The following is an 8471-nucleotide window of genomic DNA, read 5'->3' as shown; positions in this document are numbered from 1 at the left end:
GTTGTGCAAAAGTGTTTGTGTCAGAAAAAGGGGGGGGCAGTGTTTCGGAATATCCTATGCGGCAGCATTGGGAAAAGGTTTGGAAAGAAGGGCGCTACCATGTCTCACCAGTCGGTCTCCCACTCCCCAAGAACCCCCCCATGCAGGTGATCCTCCCTCACTGGTCCACCCCCAGGAACGGGATCCAATAGCGATGTCTGTGTCCTGGACACCTGGATGACAGATCCCGGGGACTAGCTAAGGAGACACCTTCAGGTTTCTCACACTACACATGTAAAATTCACCAATGGCTCCCCACATAACCTCCTATGTAATTTATGATCACATTTAATCATTTGTATAACCTCTAGCAGGCAGCAGTTGAATACAGTGTATTTTTGCTCCTTTAAAGGCCAATTGTCCTGCAGTAGTGTGGTTTGTGATTCGATGGTGGTGGACAACTCCCCCAAAGTAGGAATACTGAAGTCGAGATCATGAGCAGATTCGTCAATGAATTGCGACGATGCTTCAGTTATTTTGGGCTGTGATATTGCCACATTAATTGGAGAAAACGGGATAATTGAATGTTCCATCAGTGGACATTTTTTAGAGGGTGTATTTTGTGTCACCGGGTCTGCAAACATTTTTGACATATCTTCAGTTTCACTAGGTGACGTTTTGCAATGTAGCATTGATCTGTGGTTACTTTCCAAGGCTCCCTGGTGACATTACATTCATATTCCAGCCACTGGACATCTGCATTATGACTCTGAATCTTGACTGGACTAGGTTGTGCCTCAAAATGTAGTTGCTGCATAGTGACATCCGTTTGGCAAGCAACATCAATAGTTTCTGTTGTTGTCTGAGTCTTTATGCTCCTCTTCCTCCCGGGCCACTAACAGATTGAAATAAAAACATGCTCAGTTTATAGCACACATTCAGAAGAAATGATCTATCAACTAAAAATGTAATATCAGCAAAATAGCCACTTAAGAACTTCTATTAAACAAACTGGTTTGTTCTTTACCCTTGTTTTCGTTATTTTGGTTGAAATAGTGGACTTCAATGTGCCGCCCACAAGACTAAGCTGAAAAAAAGCATGTTTATAATGTATAAATCCAGCAAATTACTTTTCCACTCAAAGAAACATATGTACATATCTACAAATAGAACCACTTTACGTACGTTAAACATTGCAACATATTAAAAATTACAGTGCCAATCAGATGTGTGGATAAATTATATTTCAGATTGTTATGCACACCTCTGGTGTATGTGGATCTTCTATTTCAACTGCTTGAGTGGTACATTCCTTGGACAAAACATTAACTGAAAAATAAATTAATTGTCAAGCACATTCAATTGTACAATGTTTAATCTCACAAAGTACTTCTCGACAAAGTTGTTTTAAATAATTGTCATCCGAAAATGATGAGGTTAGTCATAAAACAATTTGAAAATTCTTAGCAAGATAACGTTGAACACTTGGAATGTGTGACGCTTTCAACATATATTTTACATTTCACCTGATAACCTTCCGAGATGTCACATGGAGTTGATGTGATATCCTGCAAAACATAGGGATTACAATGTTGCCTCCCAAATTAGTTTCCGCTGTAATGGTTTCATTTTAATATATTCGGCTTTGAGTAGGAAGTTAAATGTTATTAACAAAAGCAGAACACTTTTATACAGTGAAAGGTTACATGCATTTCAGTTTCATACTATCTTTTTGGGGAGGTTTTACTTTCATTGTTTCATGTATATGGGAGGTAAATACAACAAGGTTGTTGACTGCATTTTTTGCACTTTTCTAAAAGTATTGTACATTTATTTTAAAAATAAAACACTTAGCAATGTAACACAAATTCTAAATACGCATACCTCATAGTGCAGACCGGTTTCAAATGAGGAAGGAACTGTCGTAGAAGTTCCAGCAGCCCCCTACACCATAGTAATTGTTTTAATACGGATGTAAAAGCAAAATTAAAAAGAAAACATTAGATGCAGACAATGGTCCATTTGAGAGACACTCTTACATGACACTGCTTTTCAATAACTAATATTATACATAATCTTCAATATGTTTCAATTTAAAGTAGGCCACATGCATGTATTGTTTAGTTGCATATAAAGGATTAGTATAAAATAATTACTTGATAGGTGAGTGATGTTGCTGTTGACTCCTGAATAGTGATCGATGAGGAATCTTGCTCCTTTACATTATGTATATAATTAGAAAAGAGTCCAATTGAAAAAGTACATTGGTATTATACATTGCATCCACATCCAACGCTCAAAACATTACTATGTGCATGTGGCTTGGCCTCACCATTGGGATAATCAACGTTTTCTGTGGTTTCCTCATTGGTGAAGGTCTGTACTTCCGTCAGTGAGTTCTACATGAAGAAAGACATGTTAACAAACAAATGAAAAAAAGAATACGCGAAAGTGGGGATAGGCAAAGTAGTCTAAAGTGAACCTTTTTAAAAGTACAATGCTTTCAGTTGCAGCGCAACTTGTGTAATCTAACATCAATGTAAATATTCCGAAAAAAGTCCTAAAGTTACCTTCTAACCACACTAATTCATTAGATTGTGAGATCATTTAGAAGACATATGCATAGAGAGCACTCTTTTTATATACCAACATACATAACAAATTCTTCATCCACTACTCACCGGAGCAAGCGCTTGCTGAAATTTAGTTGTAACTGCATTGGGAAGTAATTTGTGAAGGCATCTGGGGCGACGCTTTTTAGTGTAGTGGAATGCTTAGTATATATCATCTGAGAAGTGCATGATGCAGACGCAGAATCAATTGCCCCTCACGTCTTCCAAGACATCCTTGGCTCAGCTTTCAATCTTGGACAATGGAAATCCACAATTTGAAAGACATTTTCTTATTAAATCTAAATCCTTTGGGAATACATGCAGGACTGTGCCAGGTGTTTTGACATGGCTCACAGTAGGGCAATCCAAAACAATACATAAAGGCATTCTTGAAATGTCTGTAAGATCTTTTAAAGAAATATAAATAATTTTTCAAATTAATAAAGTTTCACTGTGAGCAAAGCAATGATCAAATAGTTTTGTTTGTAAACTTTTTTAAATAAAAAAATCTGTGACATTGTCTAATTGTCACAGCGATCAAATTAGTCAGAACTCATTGTCATACCGCCAATTGTAACATATCACTAGTCCATTCAATAAACTTTGAGCCACCAAAAGAAAACATGTGTTGAAAACATGGACTATGAAACATTACATTCTGATATAATATTCTGCAATGAAATGTGCTTATTCCAGAGTTAAATATACAGAAAAACTTCCATAATTTGCTTTGGATAAAGGCGCTATATAAATAACACATCATTATCATTATAATGGTGAACTCTTTGAGATAAATTTAAATGAGAATATGGTGCACATTGGATATAAAGCAACACAAAATTTCCAATCAGCGATCGATGAAACTACACAACTAAATAGTTGACCAACCCTTACTTGGACCCACGATGAGCCGATTGAGCAAGCTTGGTAACAAGTAGATTGATGGCGATATACCTTGTGAATTGCAGAGAACTATCAAGGTGTTTATAAAGGCTTAGAAAAGTGGGTGTTTATGTGAATGTGTGATGTGTTCATTGACACCCACCAAGCCTTGATGCCAATGTTTAACATCCTTTTACACATGCACCCAGCCCCTTTGGAGCACACGGTCATAGGTGCAAACTGCCATTGATACTGGAGGGGGATGGTTTGGCATGAGACAAGCGCAATGGGCCAGAAACAATGTTCAAGGCATACATACGTATGTTGATTGCAGGGACGGGGTCTTCAAACGGGTGCCCGAGACAACGGGTCTGGGGAGGCCATGTGGACAATGGTCACAGTGCAGAAGATTCCTTTGAGATGTACAGGGTGCTTGGCACCGTGAGCGTCCCCATCCGCCCAGCCCCCTACGAGCACACGGTCATAGGTGTGAACTGCCATTGATACTGGAGGGAGTTGGATGGGCATGAGGTGAGCGCAATAGGGGAGAAACAATGTACAAAGGATAGACATATGTTGATTGCAGGGACAGGGTCTTCAAAGGGGACTTTGCAGACCCTTGGTCTGGGGAGGCCATTTGGACAATGGTTGCAGTGCAGAAGGCCCCTTTGAGGTGTGCAGGGTGTTTGGTTCCTTGAGCATCCCCAACCACCCAGCCCCCTCGGCAGAACACGGTTATAGGTGCGAACTGCCATTGATACTGGAGGGGGATGGATGGGCATGAGGCGAGTGCAAAACGCCACCAAATTTCCTTCATGAACCTCCTAGTCGGTTGGACGTGCTGTTGACTTACTGAACAATTCAAACAACTATTCACATTAACTCAACTTAATTAATTTTTTATTTACTTTGGTAATATAGATGGCACAAATAAACTACAAATTGTATTGATGCGGTTGCAGTACTGTGTGTAAAAATCCCTTGTACTGTCCGCTGTCACTGGGGAATTTCACACGAATGGCTCGAACGACACAGGCAGATATTACTTGTCGAACGCGGAATCTAATAGGCCACAAGCCTGTACCACCTGTGAAAGAGAAACAGAAATATTTTACTGGAATGAAACGGATAACTGTACTTATTTAGTTTGAAACACCATTTGAAGTATTGAAAAATTACAAACAAATGTGAACGCCTATTGAAGCAAGACCAGTTTCGGACCTAAGAAAATATTGTTTTTAAGTTCAAAGTAAAAGAAACGTAATTGTTCGGATGTTACATCTAGTGGTGAATACTCTGGTTTTACATTAGTACGAGAAATGTATTCAATTTACAGAAAAAAAACGTTTTGATCGATGGAAGTTACAATGATATAGGAGAACAACATCAAATGTTAGCCATCTCAGTTGTCAAACATTCATCAGATCTAGAGTAAACATAATCATTACTTGGATTACGAGGGTGAACTGTTGCTCGAAGTTCGTGCATAAGGACGACCATCATCATCCGCAACACAGACTGCCCTGAAGACATGCAGCTCGGTAACACATAGCAGTGGTGTGTCTTCTTCGACTATGTAGGCCAAGCGTCCAGAGTTTTCTCTGTAGCAGCACTTCTCCACCTTGGTTGGCCTAACCTTGCAACCATTGCAGGTACACCAGGTGGAAATGTCTTCCATACGACTTGGTTCAGACTCTGGTGATTGATCATCATGACTCTCATCCGATTCCCCATCGTTTCCACTTCTTTCTCTTCCTCCTCTGAATCGTTCTTGATGATTGAATAAGTACAAAATCAAAAGTCAGAAAAGTAGGAATGTGTTTGTTGGTATACAAGAAATACTGTTAAAGAAGGGCAAAGACATGAACAATAGACACAAGCTATGAAATGTAGCATTCACACATGGAAAAAAGAAGCCTTGTAAAAGTATAATTTAAATATGGTTTGGCAAAGACATTTGCACATAATATAAGAAATGTTTAAATAAAAAGCAACTAAAGAGTTCAATCAGTTCAGATAATGTAAGTACCTGTTTTCAGGGTGTCGAACTAGGAAGTCACAGAGGTCTGCAACGAAATACACTGACATGAAGGAAAAAGAAACTCCAATGTTGTGTGATCAGAAAGGGTTTGTTTACACTTTTCTAGGAACGAGGAGTCTTGGCATTTCCATGGAGACACGCCAATAGATTACGCACAGAGGACCTTCAAATGAGACATGCATTGGCGTTGTGAAAAAGGGCGTAAGCATCTAGTGATGTCAGTTTGAGGGGTGGGTCGATCTATATTCTGGCTGCGAGGGCTCTTGATTTTAGGGCCATGTATCAACGGTTAAGATTAGCACAAGATGGCAGCACACAACTTGTTGTTTTCGCATGTGTAAATGTGAGGAAAAGGAAAACTAAGGCAAGATGCATGGGGCATTTTTTTAAGATCGATCACAGTATGCTTAACAACCATGCCCAATCAATTGGGACAATAACATTTCTGAGCGAACTTCCCCTTTAGAGGTGTGTTATGGTTCCTCTCGTTTGGTGCCCTTGCTGGGTAATCCGGTGCACCTGACAACACTGTGTCCCCCCGCATTTGCTGTAAAGAAGCTTGTATCTACATTCCGTCCCTTATGAGCAAAACCCTTTTTCAATCTTCCAGCAAGCAATGTTACTTTTGCTGGAATTATAAGGATTGTTGGTATTTTGGCTGCAGGTATTTGAGGTAGCCCCCGAGGGCTGTTTCTTCCGAAAAGGCTTCTAATTTATTTGGTGCTGTGTGTCCATTTCTATGCTTTTGTTATTGTTGGGCTGAGCTGCTTTCGTGTGTACCTGTACCTTGTTTGTGCTGGTGGGGAGGGATTTTGTTTTCAATACCTAATGTATATACCGATTGGCTTCCACATCGTCACAGCCTAAATCTGTGTGTGTGTCCATGCCTAGTCTGAATTCCCTATCGTAGTTTAGCCAGCCCTGCCCCCAAATGTTTCTTTATTTTATCCTGATAAGCGAACAGTGCTAAGCCTTCCTCAGGGAATGTTTCTAACATTACTGTTTCCAGGATATTATACGCTTTTGACCAATTTAAAAAATCTGCTCTACATGTGATCTCCTCGCTGTGCTCTTTCCTCCTCCTTTTTGTGGTCCGTGAAAACATCATACCCTTTCTTTTTGGCCTCAAATAAAGCGAATATTTCTATAAATTCCCTTTTACAGATTTTCTTTTTTGCTTATTGGTCTATTTTCCAAGCTGGTGTCTTATTAAATCTTTTTTGTGTGTCTCTCTCTCTCAGGGACACATCTACCAAAATGTGTGGTAGGGGGGCTGTTTCTAGAATCTGAAGGCCTGTCGCTTTTGTTATTGGTGCTGGCCTCCAACCCCGTTATTTTATTTATTTAAATTTGTATAGCGCGCAAGCAGCCCAGGGGCATTGAGGCGCTGTTACTTGCATGAGCTTAGTTACAGGCATGGTATCAGTAAGAGGCATATTACAGATAGGAACAAGCAAGGTTATCATTACAGCTTATGCGGTTGGTCAATACAACTTAGGCAGTGGGTCCTATGGTTGGTATTATGCTGCTGTGAGGGACTTTATGAGAAGAGGGTGGTTTTCAATGCTTTGCGGAAGGCTAGGAGGGAGGGCTCGCTGCGGATGGTGGGAGGTAGGGCATTCCAGTGAGTGGGTGCGAGATAGGGGAAGCTGGATCCACCTGCTCTGGATCTTTTTACGAGTGGCACAGAGAGCATGTTGGTGTAGGGTGATCTTGTTGGTCTTGTAGAGGCGACGGAGTGGATTCTTTGTGAGAGGTAGTCGGGGGCAGTGAGATGGATGCATTTGTGTGTCAGTGTGAGCGCTTTGAAAATTATTCTCTCCTTTATTGGGAGCCAGTGGGCTAGTTTTCTGGCTTCCGAGATGTGGTCCCTTTTGGCAATACCTTGGGCTGCTCGGAGAGCACTATTCTGGATGACTTGTAGCCTCTCCAAGTTTCTTTTTGAGGTTCCTAGGAAGAGTATGTTGCAGTAGTCTAGCCTGGAGCCGGTGATGGCTCTGGCTATGTTTGTGCAGTTCTCTTTGGAGAGGAAAGGCCTGACTGCGTTGATCAGTTTAGCATGATATGCGGCTGAGGAGGCAATGGCGTTGACTTGTCTGTCCATGGAAAGGTTAGAGTCTAGATAGACTCCAAGAGTTTTGACTGAGTCTGAAACAGGTATTTTGATGGTGTCGATGGTGAAGTGACTGAATTGGGAGTCAAGCTTTTTTAGCGTTTCGGGGGAACCTACCAGTAGAAGTTCTGTCTTGTCAGAGTTGAGGCATAGTCCATTGTCTGCCATCCAGGCTTGGATGGTGTTGTAGAGGTTGTTAAGGGTCATGGAGTCAGTGTCGTAGTTGCCTGTGAGGGTAAGGAGGATCTGGGTATCGTCCGCGTAGTTAGTGTAGGATATACCCATAGCGTCGAGGATGAGGAAGAGGGGTCGTGTGAAGATGTTGTAGAGTGTGGGGGAGAGGCATGAGCCTTGGGGCACGCCAAAGAGTATGGTAGTGGGTGAGGCAGAGGCTAGGTCGGAGAATACTTGCATGGTTCTGTCTTGTAGGAAGGATGTGATCCATGCTGTGGCGTCAGGGGAGAACTTGGCAGTGGAGGAGAGATGATGGCAAAGGACGTCATGATTTACGAGATCGAACGCTGCAGATAAGTCAAGGAGTAGGAGAAGAGCTGGTTTGCCCATGTCTCTGGCATCATCCATTTGGTTTTTCAGGTCAAGTAGGGCGGTTTCAGTCCCATGTCTAGGGCGGAAGCCAGATTGGCGGAGTCCCAGGAGTTTGTTTTCTTCGATGAAGTGCTGAACCTGCAGATAGGCTGCTTTGTCGAGTATTTTGAGGAGGAAAGGGACAGTGGTGATGGGTCTATAGTTGTTGGGGGAGGTGGGATCGAGAGTTGTTTTTTTTTAAGAGGGGGCGGACCCATGCTTCCTTGAGGGAGGTGGGGACTTTCCCTGTTGCGAAGGA

Source organism: Ambystoma mexicanum, chromosome 9, assembly GCF_040938575.1.
Source record: "Ambystoma mexicanum isolate Mex_15411 chromosome 9, UKY_AmexF1_1, whole genome shotgun sequence".
Taxonomy (NCBI): Eukaryota; Metazoa; Chordata; class Amphibia; order Caudata; family Ambystomatidae; genus Ambystoma; species Ambystoma mexicanum.
This window is presented reverse-complemented; position numbering follows the sequence as displayed.